This window comes from Pantherophis guttatus, chromosome 3 (assembly GCF_059756535.1).
Source record: "Pantherophis guttatus breed Tessera chromosome 3, ASM5975653v1, whole genome shotgun sequence".
NCBI lineage: Eukaryota > Metazoa > Chordata > Lepidosauria > Squamata > Colubridae > Pantherophis > Pantherophis guttatus.
Window position 1 is genome coordinate 38,566,022 of NC_142065.1, and position 20,578 is coordinate 38,586,599.

The 20,578-nt window shown below is 35.9% G+C and overlaps 1 long non-coding RNA gene across 1 annotated transcript; it reads right to left on the minus strand.

Moving 5' to 3' along the window:
* Positions 1 to 7,291: 7,291 nt before the first annotated feature.
* Positions 7,292 to 15,603, minus strand: LOC148114553 (uncharacterized). Its single transcript, XR_015732855.1, has 2 exons — positions 15,531 to 15,603; positions 7,292 to 8,308 (listed from the first exon to the last, which is right to left on the minus strand). It is a non-coding gene; the product is annotated as an uncharacterized LOC148114553 (long non-coding RNA).
* Between the last annotated feature and the right edge of the window lie 4,975 nt (positions 15,604 to 20,578).

The following is a 20,578-nucleotide window of genomic DNA, read 5'->3' on the forward strand; positions in this document are numbered from 1 at the left end:
CCTTGCTAGGATTAATATAGGAGTACTAACCTAGGTAAATCTCAGACTCATGTACTATTCTTCTTATTTGCTAAATACTGAGCACTGTTTTGACCTTGGATATTGTGGTTTGGGTTGCTAAATTGTTGTTTTAACCCGGCATGCTAACCAGAGTCCCTTCTGTGAGATGGGTGGCCATATCAATCATTTAAAATAGGCAGATAAATAGCCATTCAATTCACATTTTCACTTTTTGATCTTTTTTATTCAGATGGGAGATTAATAAAGTCGTTTCTTTCTTGCTTTTCCACATATTAAACAACCCATCTATTTGTTCATGTAGCAATGGTTTAAAGTAAGAAATAAGATGCTTTTCCCCCACCTGGAAGATACAATACATTTACTGCTTTCTGTTTTTTAACATATGAACACTTTCTCAAATACTAAAGCTCAAATACACCAAATGCTATTCTCAATGAATTCTGTTTTTCATTTCATGCTGTTCTCATTGAAGTAAGCATTGATATGCATTGATTTCTGTTGAAAAGCTGGAATGCGCATGGTGTTTTTTATTGTCTTCTGTGTATATTTTAAAACCCACTTCTATGTTTTTACTAAAAGATAGTAAGTATTGCATAGATATCCACTTCTTTGCTGCATATGTGACCACTTCACATATGTAAAAATATGTTACCTTTTCTTTTATACAGTGGATGTTTTGAAATTAAAGCTCATGTTATTCAAGACAGGAAAGAGTAAAAGTACTATGACAGACACAAAAGTTTTTAACTATATATGAGGAAATAAATAATTGAAAACACCCCGAGATGATAAGGCTCTAGCATTGGCACACATTATTTTCATTGCTCAGATATCTGAAGTTGGACATTTTTTAAAAAAAACTAATACATTAAATTAAATATAAACAATATACTCTGGTTCTCCGTTCTTAGAGACCTGGTGGGTAGAAGGAGGACCCTGTATTGAAACATAATCTTTCCATCTGGTATCTATTTCAGGAGGAAAAGCTTGTGAGGAAGAACCGGCTTTTATTCTATTTGGACAGGAGAAAATATTCTATTTTTAGATATGACTGAGATTCAAATCTAAATGTTTTTCATGGAGAAAATAAATGTGGGATTTTTTCCTATTGTTCCCTTTTTTCCTTCTTATCCATCCATAGTTAAGTTCTATTTTTAACTATACTATATTCAAAGATCTGTTGTGCTTCCAAAGTATTTTTACTAAATAAGAATTTTAAAAGTCATGATTATTTATATTTGTAAATATCCCTCTCTGAAGGAGATAGCCAGTTAAGACATAGGAAATATAAATATAAATACATTTATAGTATTTAATAAATTCAGGGAATATTTATAGTATTCAAATCAATGGAGGCCTTTTTCCTGAAGATGGCTCTCATCTTCATTTTCCATTGAGAAGGCATTGCTTTAAGTTAATGTGAAAATGATGGGTCATCCAACACTAATTTTTCTAATAGTATTTCACGATGATCTTCTGCTTAAAAAGAACTGGATTTATAGTAAACCTAATATAGCATGTGTGCCTATTTACCATACATCTTAATTAGCATCAGTTTTATTTCTTTAAAAAACAAGTACAAAGCTCAACTTGACTTGATTGCCACTTGTAATAAAGTAAGCACATCCATACAAACATATGTACCCATAGCACATATGTTGCACACTCCCTGCTTTTTCACAGGATAGGCATTAAAATGTAACCTGCCAAATAGTACACCGAAAACACAAGAAATGTGTTGATAGTCTTAGAAACTCTACATCTGGAAATCCTTCACTGGTAAGGTTGAGACAGCACTGAGAAATAAACGAATAGATCGCAGATATAATAGTGTGCTCAAAATGATATACAGACTTCAGTTTAGTTATGGTGTGATGATTAGTTAAGCAGTGGAACTGAAGTGAGTCAATGTTCATGTGTTATAGTTCTTTCACTGTAATATTCATCTATCTTTCCAGAACCCTGGTATAATTTTTGCAGGAATTGCAAAAAATATGTGTAATGCATTTTCACTTTTTCTTGTTTTTTCTACCTTTTAATCTAAAATAATTTCGGATTTTTCTCCAAAGTAACATATTGTGAAAATCAGTGTGAAGTTATCTAGGCATTTCCATTTTGATCTCCACCTCCATCTATGTTAGCCTTGCCTTCTTCTTTTTTCTTCTCCTGTTCAATCATGCCCAATTGCCAGAGACTGCCTATACAAGTCCCATTTCTTTTCAGAACTTATTTGCCATTGCCTCCTTCCTAGGGCTGAGAGAAGGTGACTGGCCCAAGATCATCCAGCAGGCTTTGAGCCTCAGGTGGGACTAGAATTTATGGTTCTTCCAGTTTGTAGCCTGATGCCTTAAGCACCATACCAGATATCTTCTTTTTCATACTTGAATAATATTATTTTACAAAAAATCATTTTGATGATCAAATCATCAGACTGAGTACCTCTCAAAATGTAGGTAGATTTAACTCATTTGATTTTAAAAGTAAGCATTTGTATTTTGTTATTTTCTGGTATTTGCTACCTCTTGCTTTTTACAAAAAAATCCATCAAATCTGCATCATGGAATAACATTTTTATATCTAATTAAAGAAAAAAATCTCTGAAAATTTCTCTGAATAAATAAATGTATTTCCTAAATGCATCTTTCATGCAGAACTACCAGAAAAAGAAGAGGAAAAAAAGGAAAATGTTTTTCAGTATCAAGCTCACTACTGGCCAGAGACATTAGATTGCTGGTTGACGCTTAATACTGCTAAATATAGTTTAGCATGATGTTAAGGACTTTTATTTCTTTTTGTTTTGAAAAAAGAACAAGGGGCCCACCATCAAATCCAATCAAGTGCAAACGCTTAAATAGGAAGAGGTGTCAGGAAGAATCGTGGCTGCTGAAATGGCTGTGGCCTCCTGAATGTTTATTCTCCCGTGTTTAAATCCACTTCATTTCTGAGTCAAAGGTCAGTCTAAAATTTCTGGTATTTATTTTTACAATGAAGTGAAGTAATCTAAATGCCCCGGTATTTCAAAGTGATGAATTGTGTTAATCTATATTGCAAACAATGTCTTTAACTTTATCAGCTGTGAACTTTGAAGGAACAGCAGTGTGAAAGTGAAAACTTTATTCCTGTAAGGATCAGTGTGCAGTGGCTACCACTGAATGGAAGAATATGAACAGGAAAAAACTAACAAATGATTTATCGAAAATGTAGAAAGCTAGTACTGTGGCCACAATAATAATATAGAAAACACCTCATGGCGTTTTTTCATCTTACAATTTTTACAACATCTTACAATTTTTTAAAAAGATTTCAGCCACCCATTGTCATATAATGGACACCGGTATAGATATGTCTATGAGCTGAATATTTGTGAAATGTTCAATCTGTGGGCACCATCATTTACATAATACTATCCCATCCAGAAATGTGAAATCATCTCCTTATAAAAACGGACAATTCAAGAAAGGAGACTTATCCACAGATTTGTATGTCATGGAATTACATCTGCATTTTTAAAACTTACTCTTTTAATAGGTAGGGAGAAGTGAGTTTGAAACACTAGTTCTAAGTAGAATCACTAAAAGAAAACATTTTGTACATAGATTCATCGTCAGTCACAAGTACTGGGTGACTTTGAGCTAGTAAATTCAACTTAACCTCTTTCTCAGAGTTGCTGTGGGGAAAAAATGGAAGAGAAAATATTGCACGTGCTACCTTGAGATCATGAAAGAGAGGTGAAATACGCATCCAATAAATAAATATATCAGTAATAAAGCCAACACAGATGTTGTAAGAAAGAAAATAATAGTACGATAGAATATAAAAACCTAGAATTAACCATTTGCAGATTGCAACAAATCTTTAAAATTCGCCTGAAATCCAACCATAATGGAGCCATATGCATTCCATATCAAAGGTTCTCAACAGCAAACTTGTGCAAAGAAGCCACTTTGTCTTATGGAGGTTCCTCACCACCCAGAGGCATAAGATACCTGTTCTTATCTTACACCCTCACCAGCGGTTCTAGTAACTGGAAGAGGCAATAGGAAGAACCACTTGACTTTCTCGTCTAACTAAGAATGATCTTTCTTCTATGGCATGGATGTCCAATAGCTGCCAGAAAAACTTCCTCTACACTTTCCAGCTACTAGAATTGGGAGACTTCAAGCAATACAAAAATCAGGGGGACTCTAACACATGCTTTTCATATATCTTTGTATGAGAATCATTGAAAACAGGCCTTAAAAGCATAGTTTTGTCTATAGTGTGGGGACCTGGGAGTACAGCTGGTGCAGAGGCTACATTGACTGTCATGTATGGAGATTATTACTTTGGCTGTACTTTTTTTAATGATTTATTTGTCAAATTTATGTGGCCATCCATCTTAAACAAAGTAACCTTATATGATTTTATATTGTCTTAATATTTTTATTTATTGTATTGGTTTCCGGTTTTTATACTGTTTTTAATTGTTTTTGAGCCACCCAGAGTCTTGTATGGAGATGAGGGGAGTATAGATGGTAGGTAGGTAGGTAGGTAGGTAGATGGATAGATAGATAGATAGATAGATAGATAGATAGATAGATAGATAGATAGATAGATAGATAGATAGATATAATGATGATAAGGATATATGATAGATTGATGGTAGATAGATAGATAGATAGATAGATAGATAGATAGATAGATAGATAGATAGATAGAATGATAGATATGATAGATATATAGATATTGATGATAAAGATAGATGATGATAGATAGATGATAGATAGATAATGCTGATAAAGATAGATGACAGATAGATAAATATAGATGATTGATAGATCGATCTACAAATTTAAATTATAAATAAAGAAACCAGCAGAGTTCAAGACAGCATAGTTGAAGAAAACTACTGCATCGCTTTCTAACACACAGCACTGAACAAGGAAGAGGTCTTTTTTCATATGCCTAGCATAGCCATTTATTTGTTGCCATCAACAGGCACCGGCCTGTTATTACATGAGCAATAAGGTAAGCTATGACTCAAATGTCTGGGCTATCAGATATTCATCATCTGAATTATACAGTATGAGTAACTAGGTCAATGAAACAACTTGAAATAAATCAGCAGGAAACCTCAGTGGCTAAGGAGTTTCCAAAGTGGAAAGTTCTTTTTTTCTGAATCAAGAAAAGGTTGCTAATGGTAAAAGTTGTGCCAGATGGAAGAGCAGGACAATTTCAGTGAAACTGAACATGTGGCTTTGATAATGAAGGTGAATATAGGAGAGCATTCTTCATATGGCAACATCTCTTCATGGGCTCAGAACTGCATGAGCAGAATCTGCTGGTTAGGTGGTGACAAAAACAAATCTGCTTTTGATCAGAATTTCAGGAAGTGGTAGAAAAGTGGAATTCCTGCCAATTTGGGCAAATGCTACAGAATGCTTGCTAAACAATGAACAGCTACTGCATGAGAAGCTACAAGGATTTTTTTTAATCATTTATTTATATAGTTTTCACATTTTTGAATTGCCCATCTCCCTCAGAAAGGGAATCTTTATCCAATAAACACACTTCTTAATGCCATTTACCTAGTTAATTCTGACCTACATCTGTAGGTCAGAATAAAAAAAATATTAATTTTATTTAATTAATTACTTTATTGATCATTTTTATTTAATCTTAGAAGCAAAGAAAAAAATTAAGAATTACAACTGCAGTAACATAAAAATACATGCCTAATGTTTGCTTCATCCATATATTACTATGCTAAAATGGAGACGTTTCAGGCATATAGGTACTACAACTTCTTTTGTGTAACATGCCACTCCCACAAAGTCTGCTAGTCTTCAATATAGCCTAAATACTCTAGGAGATAGTCACAGGGACCAGTATAACACTGATATGACATTAGGGGTATCAACTATATAGAGTTAATTAATTTAATGGTGACAAAAGTCATCTGCTTGGAAATGCCTTATAATTAATGGATGAAGTAATGATTAGGAAAGTTATACGGTATATTATCAGCCACTCAGAGTTGCCTTGAACCATTAGATGGGCTGCAAATTCTGTGATGATATTTTTAACACCATCAAACATCCACATCTGCCTATCTCAGGTCCTTGAGATAGATAGAATTTGATAGATAGATAAAAATGCCAAATCCAGTCCGAACATCTGGATGACTGTGTAATCAACCATAATAACATGAGAAATAGATCCAAACCCCAAACGCTGACCAGAGATGGGGTGAATATTAATTAGTGGGCCAGACAATGTTTATGCTTTCTTTTCAGTGCTACTCTTAATTCTGTCAAATGCTGTAATTTAATAGCTAAGACGAACTGTGCTCATCTTTAAATCTCACATATTCCAAGAATTTACTAAGTGGCTTTAACTGTATCATTTTGCTTCATCTTTGATCTACAATATGGGCATAATAAATTATCCTGGCATACGAACAAAGTAATCTGTCATATAGCAAGACAGGGACTTGCCATCTACTTGTCATCATTGTCTGCTGGCAGTAGCTCCCCAAGTTTTCAGACAAGAATCTAGAGAGGAGCCTGGGACCTTTGCATATGAAGCAGATTCTCCATTCCTAAATTACTTGTAGGCTTCTTTTTAAATTAGTGGAGCTACAGTATATAAGCAGGCATTCCACATTTAAAGTGTTCTAGTACTGTAACCTGAATCATTGTTCCTTCCCGCTTCAGTTTAATCATAAAGCAAGGGAGCTGAAAAGTGAGTGAGACCACTAAAGAATGAAAAGTTGGAATCCTTTTAAAAATGTGACTTGGCTGGGATAATGCTCACCTCATTTATCCACAAATATGATTATTCATGTCTAATACATCCAGGGTAGGGCAAAAGTCATTAACACTTACAAAATATCAGATCAACAAGATATTGTAGATGAGCACAGCATTATTATGTCATTAGTCAGAACTTTATTTTAATCTTTTAAGTAGCCCACAGACTCTTTCATTCATTATTAGTGTCATCAATTATACTTAGAGACACCATGTTGCTCATAGTTTTGAAGTTTAGGAACAAGACTCTTTGTTGATTTTCTTCTGTGAAATCTTGCCTTGTCATTGCACAGCAGCAGGTAAAGGGTATTTTGTAAAGGGAATTAGAGTTCTGGAAACTCTAGGGGAAGACCAGCGAAAATTCATTCTGGCATCTAGAAAGTCTAACCTATTTCTTAACAATTTAACCACGACTAGCTTCCCAGTTGCTTGTGAATTTCTATTTACAAATTTCAAATCATTGGAAAAAAAATATACCATTTGGTTAAAAGTGTTTTTTATTTCCTTCTATGAACTTTTATCTGTACATTTCATGACCTCATGGGATTGTTTTGGAAAACAATTCAGTAGAAAAGTAGCCTTCCATGTTGACTGTCATTGTTTTACCACTCTCCCTAATACATAAATATAACCTTGTCATATAATAAATAGCAATTGGTGACTCTTTCTTTCCACTCAAGTATTCTGTCTTGGCCCAGGATTGATTTGATGTTCTTGTATTTACATAGATTCAGATAAGAGAAGTGCTGTCCCAATTGCTAGATGATAGGAATTACAGTACGTTCACCAGTATGGAGTCAAATATTTTCCAGCATGTAGAGTTCAGTTATGCATCAGTTCCAGTATTCATCTTAAATAAGACTGAAGATATGTCATTTCAGTGGTCTCATATTTCATTTTTCAAACATGTCTCTGACCACATATTCAAGTCAATTATTTTAAGGTTTTGTATTATTATACAGCTCATCTTATCTTCTTGCCACTTTATTCTATGATAGCAGTAGTTTGATTTTTTATGTGTGTTATTGATTCTACATAGAACTATCTTTGAAAAATGTAGAATGCAGCTACTAGATTTCTAAGGGAAGCAGCTAAGTGGGATCATCTAACAGCAGTTCTGAAAGATGTCTAATTCAAGACACAGATTCTAGTGATTACAGCTATGAATTGGTTCAGATCTAAAATAGACTGCCTCTCTTACTAGCAGCCAACCCATACAAGGACATTAGCCAGGGTGGGGGGTTCTACTTATGATTTTACCCATTGGTATAGCTATGGTATAGTGAGTCCATACATCTCTGTAATAGCTCTCTATTTATGGATATCTTTCCACTGACTGCTCAGGTTCTTAGAAAATTCTGATGTTTGCTGAAGATTTACTTGTTCATCCAGACTTTTGTTTATATTAGTTCTACTGCTTCACTTGGTGTTCCATTCACTTAGCTGTTGTTGTTTTTTAGCTTCTTAGATTTTCATGGTGTTCTGACCTAGGCTTCCTGAGACAGTAAAAAGCACACGATTAGTCCCAAAACCCCTCTTTTTATTTCAATGGCTGTGAATTATTGTTCATTGACAGCCAATAATGATTCACAAAGAGTTGGTAAAGAGTCTGACAGAAGTCTGCCACAGTCGTTCGGGATAAGACTGATAAGCACCCACCCACGCTGCCAAAGACCTAATTGGCAATTAGTTTTGCAAGGCCACATGAAGCACAGAGTCAAAACGGAGCTTCAGAGTTTAAACCGATCAGAACAAACAACGTTGCTTCCTGAAAAGGTTCATGTGCCTTTGCTCCTCTTTTATGTCTTATGGGAGGGGCCAATCATCTTCAAGCCCTACTCCCGAGTTGTCTCTTTTGTTTTAACTGTTCTTGCCTTCTGGCAGCACTACGCATGCCCGCACTGGGAACAGGGTCCCCCTGTTCCTCTGCCTCGCTGATGTCTGGCTCTGGAGGCAGCACTTAACTCCCAGATGATCCTGGCCCCTTCTCTGCCTCCAATGCAGAGCCCTCGTCCGAGCCTTCCCCAGACTCCAGGACTGGCCCCTGTTCCTTCCCAACCTCCTCACTGTCCGACTCTGCTGCCAGCTCTGCAGGCCGCAACACATGGGATTTTATTGTCTTTTACAGGCAATCCTCAATTTAAAACCATTATCTCAGCCCAGAATATCTATTGCTAAGAGAGACAGTTGTTAAGTGAGTTTTGCCCCTTTTTATGACCTTTCTTGCTACTGTTGTTAAGGGAATCACTGCAAGTATAAAGATAATAACAGGGTTGTTAAGTGAATCTGTCTTCCCCATTGACTTTGCTTATCAAAAGGTCACAAAAGGGAATCAAGTGATGCCAAGACATTGCAACAATCATAAATACAAATACCAAGCCTCTGAATTTTAATCACATGACCGTGGGGATGTTGTAACTGTCATAAGTGTGAATAACAGTCATAAGTTGCTTTTTTCAGTGCCATTGTAAGTTTGAACGGGTCACTAAATGAACTGTTGAAAGGACTATCTGTACTGATTTTTGAATTTTACTTTTGGAATCATTGTTTATGATAAAAAGTGGATCACAAATATTATAAGTAAACAGGTTTTCATGTTGCAGAAAAATAAAAATAATCTTAAAAACATCTGCTTCTGTCACATCATATCAAGAGAAATCCTAGGAAGATTGGGGTGGGGAGAGAGTTAAGAGTATTAATACCATAATCTAATGTCTATGTCCCACTCCTCAAAGCAGAATTGATTGCCACCTGTGTGTGAAAGGCACTCATGCAGCTTGCTTTTACATAAATACGCTGTAGAAGGAACACGCTGCTCAATTGAAAACATTTTCATTTTTTTCTTTCATTTGATCTTTCGCTAACATACTTTTCATATTAATCTTGGCATTTCTTTCTCATCTGGTTTCAACTTTTGATTAGAAACTTGAAGTTCAACTTTAGCACTTTGAGATGGAGAAACAGGGTTCCTGCCGCAATTTAACCCCTTCAGCAATTTCCTCCAAGGGATTCCAAAACATTTGGGAATTTTTAAATTGGGGATAGAGGGTTAATGCTTAAAAAAAATAATTCACAAAAACTAAAGAAATGAGGTGGAAGGAGTAGAAAATTCAAAATGTTTAACTTCATTGTTCAAGAAAGGAATAAAATAAGTAAATAGGAGAGAGATCTGTTTATATTGCAATCAGAAGAGAATGCATAGCTAGTGAAACTGAAGTTTTCTTTTCACCAAAATGGCCAGTTTAGAGGTGTGAAACCTTTGAAAGTTTTATTGAAATTAAATCAAATAAAGTCAAAAGCCAGGTTAATGAATTAATGTCTCACTCCTGATTATATAGAGAAAAACACACTATATACACACACTATAATGAATTAATATTGGAGAAAACATAAAGCAGTGTTTGTATTAAGCATCAGATGTGGACAGTTTGCACTGAAACATAAGATCAAGTGGCTTTTATCTATAATTATCACATAATGGATCCAAAATGTAGAATGAAAACAAATATACACGTTCCAGGATAATGTTGCACGAGCCAAACTGAGTCAGTCACCAGGACCAGAGGTTTATTCTTCCAAGCTTTTGGACTTGTGTTGGAGCCCATCCTCAGGGAACTTCCCTCTTTCCAAAATGTATGCGCTGGGCTATTCTATGCATAGTTTTTATGTGGAGCCTGATTGTGTGTGGTTTTTAGTTATTAATTGGGGTCTTGATGGCTGGCTATTAAGTCATTGATTGTTGTTCCCTTGTGCTGCCATGCCCTCAGCTCCTAAGTACCTGGTAAGCTGGTGGTAAATCAGGACTCCTGTTGACTGACAAGGGGCCCATTTCCCAGGCTACAATCATTCTTCTGGCTATTTTTGTCCCTGCTCAGTCAACAATCTTAGTAACTGCAAAATTGAATGCATGCCCACCAATAAGTTTGGGTGATCTCATCTAACGGCTTAATTTTGTTTTTGCAATCTGATGGTTAGCTTCCTCCTTGTTTGTCCTACATATCACAGAGGCAATCCATTCAGGGAATCTGATAAATTACATTAGAAGTTTCTCCTACTTCCAAGCAATCTTTGTAATTCATGTTTTGTCCTTATCTGGTACTATCTGGGTGGTGGATGATGCACACTTGCAGATCTCAGAAATTGCATTCTACTGCTTCCAAAATGTTTTTGATGTATGGCATGAGGTGCCATTTATTTGTTCATGTACCTTCTTTCTTCCTTTGTCTGCCCTTCATGTTGTGCAGGCATCTTGTCATAAAAGCTTGTGGGTACCCATTCTGCCTGAATTGTTCATATAGGTACCTGCTGTCCAGCTGTTTTGTTTGTTAGGTACTGAAGTGGGTTCTCACACTGCCATGTAATGACACAACTTTTTTGACACAACTTTTTTAGGTTCCAGTGGATGGTTACTGTTGAAACTCAGAATGCATAAAATGTTGACAGCCTTGTGATACACTTAGCTTTCTAGACTTCCATCTTCTTGTCTGTTGATAAGACAGTCTAAAAATGGCAATTGTCTAGTTATTTCTTCCCCCACTATGAATTGTATGCCCCGGAAATGGAGTTCAGTGGGGTGTGAAAGTCTTTTAGCACATTCCTTTTGATGATGACAAATGTGTCATCTACATAGCAGTGCCAAAATTTAGGTGTGTAGTTTTGAATGCACCGTGTTCTAGTTCATACAGGACTGTTTCTGCAATGACTCCTGATACTGAGGATTCCAATATCAGGAGCCGCTGATAAAATGTATAAACAAATAAAAGAGTGTCCCTTTTATTTGCTCATACATTTTCATTTTAAATGCATAGAGCAGCCTAGTGCACACAATTCGGACAGAGAGAAGTTCCCTGAAGATGGGCTCCAGCATGAGTCCGAAAGCTTGGAAGAATAAACCTCTAGTCCCGAGTCAGATTGGATTCTCTAAAATGTAGAATTCATGAGAATCAAAACAGCGGGGTGGTCCAAACAATAATTGATGAAAATGTTTAGAAATTATCTGAGTATCTTACAGGAAAAAGCAAATAGAAGGAAATAAAAGGGAAGCAAAAAGAAATCTAAGAGCTCAAATTTTTTTCAAAAATAGCTTCACAACCAAGAGTTTGTCCCATAGCTAGCTCATTCTGACATATTCTGTTTTAGCCTAGTCAATGCAACTTTACAATGAGCTCATTGTAATCAATGGGACTTCGGCATAAGTTTCTAAATAATCCTCCAATATGGATTCCTGGTAGTAAAATAGACAAAGAGAGGTGACTTTTTCAGACTTTTTTGCAAGAAATTACATGAACTAACTTAAAAGTTAGTTATATATATATATATATGCAACAAAACATAATACTGCATAAATAATTATGTATGACAGGATTTTAGTGCATAAAAGATTTGTACGTTTGTGGGTTTTAAGAAACACATTTAAGTAATCTATTAATGCATTAAGTAAACCCATTAAGTAAGCATAAAAAAATAAAAATAACATTTTTTTTCTTTTCCAAGAGAAATGATTAATGAGAACACAAGAGTGTTATGCAAAAATAATCCTAAGAGGGAAAAAACTTAATGAATTTAAAAAATATTTTTTAAAAAACTATAAAAAGGAGGAAGGAAGCCTGTGATAAAAATAGAATGGGAATATTTCTAACTCATTGTTAAAACATTACAGGCAAAAAAAAAAGAGAACGATATCTAAAAATAACAATCCCATTTTTTTGTTTTCCAGGAAAGAGTTGAGTACAAAAAGTATTAGAAAAATAACAATATAATGCACTGAATGTAAAAAAATAATAATACTATACTAAACTAAGATGGGGATCAGTGAAAAAGGACAGATTCAACTATCTGATTAGTTGTCTATTCTCACCTCTTCATGTCTAATTTCTATTTCTGTATTGTTAGATATTAATGTTTTTCCTTTTATTTTAAAACTTAGAAATCTAGGCTAAGGATTTTTATTTATTTATTTATTTACACTTGAAATAGGAACCAGGCGATTACGAAGATTCCTTCAGTTCTTACTTCCTTGCTCCGCAGAATTTGTCTCTTTACCTTTGAACATACACATCAACCTAAATAAATAGATAACTAGCTACTCTATAAATGTACTACAACATTGATACATAAGTTATATAAAGGCTGGCAACCATGCGTGGTCAGAGGTGGCTTTTGAGGCAAATACATAAGTGCCAATCAGATAGTTCTGACAGATTAAAAAAAATTCTTTGAGCTTAAAAAAAGTTGGCAAAGAGTAGTAAAAAGCATAAGCAGTTGTGCTGGCCATGACGGGTCAACAGTGCTGCTTCTGCATATAATAGTATTTCTAAATATCTCTGTGGTATTTATTGCAACGTACTCTATACCTTGGCATCAAAGGGTGGGTTCTAAAAATTTTTACTACCGGTTCTGTGGGCGTGGCTTATTTTGTGGGAGTGGTTTGATGGTCATGTGACAATTCTTTAGGATTTAGCAGAGGTACTGGTCTATCAGGTTTTTAACTGCTTGCAGAGCTGTACCAGTCTACCCATTTGTTTTTTGGAGGCACCGGTCTACTCATTTGATTTTGGAGGCATCGGTCTACTCATTTGTTTTTGGAAGCACCAGTCTACCCATTTGTTTTTGGAGGCACCGGTCTACTCATTTGATTTTGGAGGCATCGGTCTACTCATTTGTTTTTGGAGGCACCAGTCTACCCATTTGTTTTTCGAGCCCACTGGTCTACCACCACACTGCCTTTTAACACTGATCAGCTGTAGGGCGGCCCTTTGAAGCCCCGTGGCAACAGTTTTTTTCCTTCTAGCCAATCAGCTGGGACTCGGGAGGCAGAAAATAGATTGGGGATGGGGCCAAATTAAAGGTAAGAATAATGCAGGGGGGCGGGAGGGCCCAGCTCCCGAACAAAGAGAACCGGTTCGGTGATGTCATATCGTCACCGCTACCGGCTCGGCCAAACCAGGCCAAACCGGGAGGAACCCACCACTGCTTGGCATATCATAATGAAGAGCCAGCAAAATTATGGCAATGTACATTTGTGATTTTGTGAATTATCCCTTTAGTAATTCAAAATGGCAATTTGATTTTTTTAAAAAACTTGAATAGTATCTATTAGCCTTTCCCAATCTTTGCCATGCTGGTTTGGGATGATGACAGTTATGATCCAATATATCTGGCTGTACAACTGGGAAGGCTGACATCAGTTGATTATTCTTTCTGAGATATATGTGCTTTCTCCATGGGAGCACCTGCCCTCTGGAACGAGCTCCCCCCGGAGATACGGGGGATTCTGGATTTACGTACTTTCCGCCGGGCCCTCAAGACTTTTTTATTTCAACAAGCCGGGCTGGCCTAACTTCTCCAATTGCTTAATTTTAATTTGATTTTTAAAAGGGGTATTTTAAGTGTTGGGCCAAAATTGTTTAATATGTTTTTTAAACTGTTCTTAAATTTTTGTATTCTGTGTGTTTACCTTTGGCTGTTCACCGCCCTGAGTCCTTCGGGAGATGGGCGGTATATAAATTTAAATAAATAAATAAATAAATATTGTTACTTCAAAAATTACATTTATTTTCAATTTCTTGTCATAAAGATCAGAGGCACGTGCAGAACATAAGAATCAAGTCAGCAAGAATAATCTCATGTTTATGATTTTGAGTGAAGGGCAGTGTAGCTAAAGCCTGCCTTGATCTGACCTAGTTCCAAACAGACTTCCTCCACTTGCCATTTAAACTAAAGACATTTCAATCAATTTGGGTAGTTTGGGTACTTTGAGCAAAAACCAGCCTTCTGTAAACAAAGTTGATTTTTTTTTGCTTTTTTTTTTATTCTGCTGTTGTACGGGATTGTGATAATTTATAGTATTTATAATGGGGAGGAAATCATAATTAGCTATATATAGCGCTAATTAATTAATTAGCGCTATATAATTCATTATATAATTAACTATATATAGCGATATATAGTTAATTAACGATATATAGTTTTCATCAGAGCATGCATTTACCCAGTATATGCATTTTGATGGTCAGATTTGGACTCAGGGTTTTTCCTTCCTCCCTTGTTATTTACAAAAACCCTATCGATATATTTTATATATATTTTTGTAGAATACATTGGTACTCATACAGTAACACAAAAAGATGAATTAATATAGTTCTTAAAGAGGACCGAAACTCATTTTTGTGGCTCTCGGAAGGCACATCTATCACAATCAACAAAAGTAACTGCCACATATTTTGAGACTAAACAACCAAAACCATCATGTAAGATTAAAATATAGAAAACAAAGTAAATATATATGAACTGACATCCCTTAATCTGCATCTTCATACCACCCACTGGGATCCTCAGAGCTTCCAAAATTGTGCAATAACCCCTACAGCTACCAAAACATTGTTCAACTCTAACATAACACAAAGAGGGAATACAAGAATACAAATAAATGTATTCACACTTCAGAACTGGAACATTTGTTTCATGCATTTTTTAGATATATTTCTTTAAGATTGCAAAAGATCAGTACACTTCAGGGAGGTACTTGCTCTCTGGACAGCAGGAGATTGAGAAGACAAGCATAAATCGCCTGATGTCATGTCTTGATGGGGCTCAAATAGTGACCAGCAGAAGAACTTCACTGAGTGTGAAATACTCATATCCTATGCTTAGAGTACATTCAGTCTAAATGATAAAGATTTAGAATTACTCAGCATGTCAAATCCTTGTTTGTCAAACCTTGTGCAATTGCAGAGCTTCCTGTCACCAATGAATACCATCTGCTTTGGAGAAGTCACTGCTGATACAAGGTCTTGCCTATATTATGAGTTTGCCATAGGTCACTGCAGATCCTGGGGTGATTTAACAATGTTGGCAATAGTGTCATCTCTTTACACCTATTAGCTGTTTTGACTACTAGGGCAAATGGCAAGAGAAAGAAAGAGGAAGGCAAAGGTCTTCACATCCTGTCTGTGGGTTTGTTTCTTACTTGGCAAACTATTAAATGAATGTCTATCTGAATGAAATGAAATCTGATGCTTGTTTCAAATATAATGAATGCCTGCTAGCCGTCCCTGTCCTAATGTTCCCTTTAATTGTATTCATTTTATGTATTCAATTCATGCTTATACTTATATATATTATCTAATACATACTCGACAAATAAATAAATAAAAGAAATAAAAGAAATAATGGAGCTAAGCTACTCTACATCCAAGGGTGAAATGCTACCGATTCGGACGAACCAGTTGTGCCGTGCAATTTATATTCAGGATATGCTAGAAAGCAGGAAATCCTGCTTTCTAGCGAATCTAAATCGCACGGCACAGCTGTTCTCCCCCCCCCTCGCTGTTCTACTTACCTTAGAAAAGGCTTCTTAAGCCTCCTTTTTCAACGCTGTACAGTAGCGCCTGCAGTGCGCATGTGTGCAAAGCGTGCGTTTGGCGTGCACCGCGCATGTGCGCAGCGAACCGGTAGCAGGCTTCGGAGCATTTCACCACTGTCTACGTCCACTATAATGGGCTCTTTTTGCAACCTTATCATTCAATATTCTTTCAGCATTTTTGCTTATGTTCAGGAGTACATCTTCTAAGAGAAGCTCGTGATAAATGCAAACCTCCAATCAGTCTAGGAATCACAGGAAATTGTGGGACATATTATACCTTTGAATAAAATCAAATCTTCCTGCTAAACTTAACAAAAAAATTGTTGACTGTGGCATAACATTAGTACCTTCAGTTGTAACTAAGCTGATTCCACGTACATCTTTTGGCTGATTGATGAGGTTTTAAATGTAGGGGTTTTTTTCATAATTAGTTACATTCTGGCCCTGCATTGATCATAAAATTCAGTTCAGAACACTTGACTGATTCAGCAAATAATCCATCTTGATTCAAGCTGAATCAGAAGCTACCAGACTTGAGTCAGACCCTTAAGCCAAATTTTAAAAAGACATGAATATAGTGCCTACCACTGATTAGCACTAGAAAAACCTCAAAGGGGTATCATTTAAAAAAACTATTTAACAAAATGAGATGATAAATAGATTCCCTTCTCCAATTTTAGAATAGACTTGATGTTTTTAAAATGTGGATTATTGAAATTTTGACTTTTTAATTAAGAAAAGTGCATACATTTTTAATTATTTTTGATTGAATACAAAACCTAACTATACAATTAAAATCTAAATTATAATGAATCAAATAAGCAAAAAAAAAAAAGAATAAAATAATTAACAAAAGTCTGTTAAGCATTTTACCATTGTCCTAATATTGGAGAATGGGAGCTAAAAGTCCCTCTTCGAGTCACTCCCCCACCTGGGAGAAAGCCGTTTCTCATAGTCAGATAGCTGATGTTTTTGCAGCAGGAGCATCTCTGGAAGGACTTTTTCTATCGATCCAGCTAAATGGGTTCATAATAGGAGAGACATCCCCAGAAAATGAGGCCTTTATCTGTTCATGGCTTTAATAGTCAATACCAGCACCCTAAATAGTCTCTGGCAAGCAACTGATAGCAAATACAGATTTTTCAAAACAAGCTTATTATCTATTTTGTAGACTTTTTTATCCCACCTTTATTATTTTTAGAAATAACTTCAAGGTCTATGGAGATTCTCAATCATCTAGGTCATGGTTGTCCCAAAGGTGCTTTTTCCAAAAGACAACTGGACTTTCTTGATTTCTTCAGAACTGAAAAAGCTTCTTGGATGAGCTTTCGGAAAAAGTACTTTGGGGTTCAAGGTAATTCAAGGTATATAAATATTATACCTACTACTCCTTCCTCCTCATATTTTCCCCCACAACAACAAACCTTTGAGGTCAGTTGGACAGAGAGAGTGATTGGCCTAAAGTCACTCAGGCCAAACTGGCTCTACTGGTATAGTCAATATACTAATGGCATCCCATGAACTCCAAATGATCAGTCCTAGCAGTTTCACATAGATGTCAAATCAACATAACATAACGGACATAATACTATTAACAGTAGTTCTTCAGCATCACTTTCTGGCACGTCTGACAGAAAGGAATAGCCAGGAGGATATAATGACCAACATCATCTCACTCTGTTGAAAGGGCCAAGAAAAATAGCAGGTTATACTCTTATCTGGCTTCCAGTATCAATGTCCTGTTCTGAACTAAATTCTAGAAAGGCTCTGGGTTTTTATACAGATGCATCTACAGCTGTGAACTACCACCTTTTCAATTTTCATGTCCAGCAATTGTATATTTGAGGCTGGCCTATAAATTTAGTTTAGTTTAGTTTAGTTTATTGTCATTTCACCTCGTACAACGAAATTAAATCTTCAGTGTACATTAGAATTATAAAAATAAAACACAAACACACATCCTTCGCATTCCATACAATTGAATTGAAAACTCCTGATACTGCATTAATATTGCACTATACAGTAGAATTCAATATAGTTACTGCTCTGGGATAGAAGCTGTTTTTCAGCCTATTTGTCCTTGTTTTTATTATCCTGTACCATCTGCCAGATGGTAATAGTTCAAAAAAAGATGCCCAGGATGAGATGGATCTTTAAGTATGTTTTGAATTTTCTTAAGGCAGCAGGAGCTATAAAGCTATAATGTGTTCAGGGAAGGTTTTATTCCTTTAACTAGGCAGCAATTGTAAAATTTTAAGTAGATAAATCCGACTCTCAAGGATGTTTTGATCACCCAACCCCAAAATCATGAATTCAGTCTAATCTGGCAAATTTTATCAGCCAGAAAGGGCAAAGAATGAAGCAAACAACTGATCAGTCATCTCATCCTGTCCTTGTCATCAAGATCTGCAAACCAAAAAGAATCCAAATAATCAGCAGTTGGTAAGATTATCTCTCAATGATCTGTCTATAACTGGAACTCTGTCAAAGTAAACCTGATCAACCACCTGCAAATAATGACAACCACCACTTATAGTGAATCTCTGCTACTTTAACTTCTCTATTCCAATATCCCAGGCCCATTTCCCATTCATCTGTCACAGTTTCTAGCAGCTACGCGAGGGAATTATCTAAAAGGGTTGAGATTCACTTTAGCATTTTAGGTCCATGATGTCAGAACGTATTATGTAGATTGCTACAGTTTATATACTACTTGCACCTGGCATTCCATCCAACTGGCAAGAACATTTCTGAGCCCCCACAATCATGTAGTCTACCCTGCCCCTCCTTTGGTCTGTTCCTTAATGATTAACAACGTGCTAATAAAACAGTGATACATAAAGAGCTGATACATGAATGAATCTTGCAACTTAACCCAAATGCTGTTGCAAGAAAAGTTTCATCTTGCCAGAAAATTACTTCACTACTTCTGGCTCTCCTTATGTATCCCTCTGCCAAAAACAGAGCTAGAAAACCAATGTCCTGTACAAAGTTTAAAAAGAGACACTTGCTTTAGCAGGCATCAAAAATTTATCTAAGAAAACTACTAGAAATCCTGGTCAGACAAGCTGTTTGTAACCCTACAAAACACAGCATTTGTTTATCTGTTTAGTATATTTGTAAGAGTTTGGATTTGTTTTACCTTTCCTAGAAACTACATGTTCACTTCTTTCCAATCCATCTTGATTCAAATAGGCTGTTTTATGTCATAAAAAGACAGATTCTCCCTGATTTACCATCACAAGGCCTTAAAACCAAACCTCCTACTCCCTCCTTTCTCTTTTACTTTCAAGTTTTCATAATTACTTCTAGTTAGATCAACAATTATGTGACTTAAATTCCACAGGAGGCTCTCAGCCAAATGGGGCCATCTGTGACACAATAATCCAGTAGAATTTCCCAGTATGGAGAAGCTTCTATCTTGCTCTTTGTACAAATCTGCTCCATAGTTCAGACCAAAAAATGCTTCCAGATGTGACGTTGATTCTGCAGTTGGCTGCTTCACCCGCAGACTTTTTCCTGGGTGGGTCAGATGTCAGATCCTGCTGTTGCCCATTTGTAAACCTCATGTTCTCTCTGCACCACTTCTGTTAAGGAAGAAAATATGAAATAGTAGCACAACTGATAGAGCTCATATCTTATCATATGGCCTGGGATCTTTGGAAAAGAATATAAGTATGGTTATATTATTATAATAGATTGAATATTATACACCAGAGGTCTTCAAACTTGTCAGCTTTAAGACTTGTGGACTTCAACTCCCAGAATTCTCCAGCCAGCGTAGTGTAACTGGCTGGAGAATTCTGGGAGTTGAAGTCCACAAGTCTTAAAGCTGACAAGTTTGAAGACCTCTGTTATTCACACACACACACACACACACACACACACACACACACACACACACACACTATTGTATACATGAAAGACAAAAAATAGATAATTAAAGGATTTTTTTTGGCAAAGTTGTGAATATTCTCATTTCTTTAGAAATATTTATTAATGATGTGGACTTAGAAATCTGTGAGGCCCAGAATATGATTTTATTGCTCCTTTACCCCATAACCTTTCTTCTTATTTGGTTATTTCACTTGCCAGAATAAACTTTTTGTTTTCTTTTTCACTGTCCAGAGAATCCATTAATTGTGGTCTTTATAACACTCTAGTGTATGGTATTACATTAGTCAGATTTTTGGAACAGACAAAACTACATGACATAACAGACTTCTCCTGGAACAATATGAGGAAAATAATACAAAAACCACACCCCTGGAATTTTTTCTGAACAAATGGAAATACTACTTTGCAGAATTTAGAGATTCAGTCATGGCTCAAGGAGCAGCAAAACATCAAAAGATCAATTATTTAGTCACAAACTATCTCTGATCTAAATCTAGAATTGCTA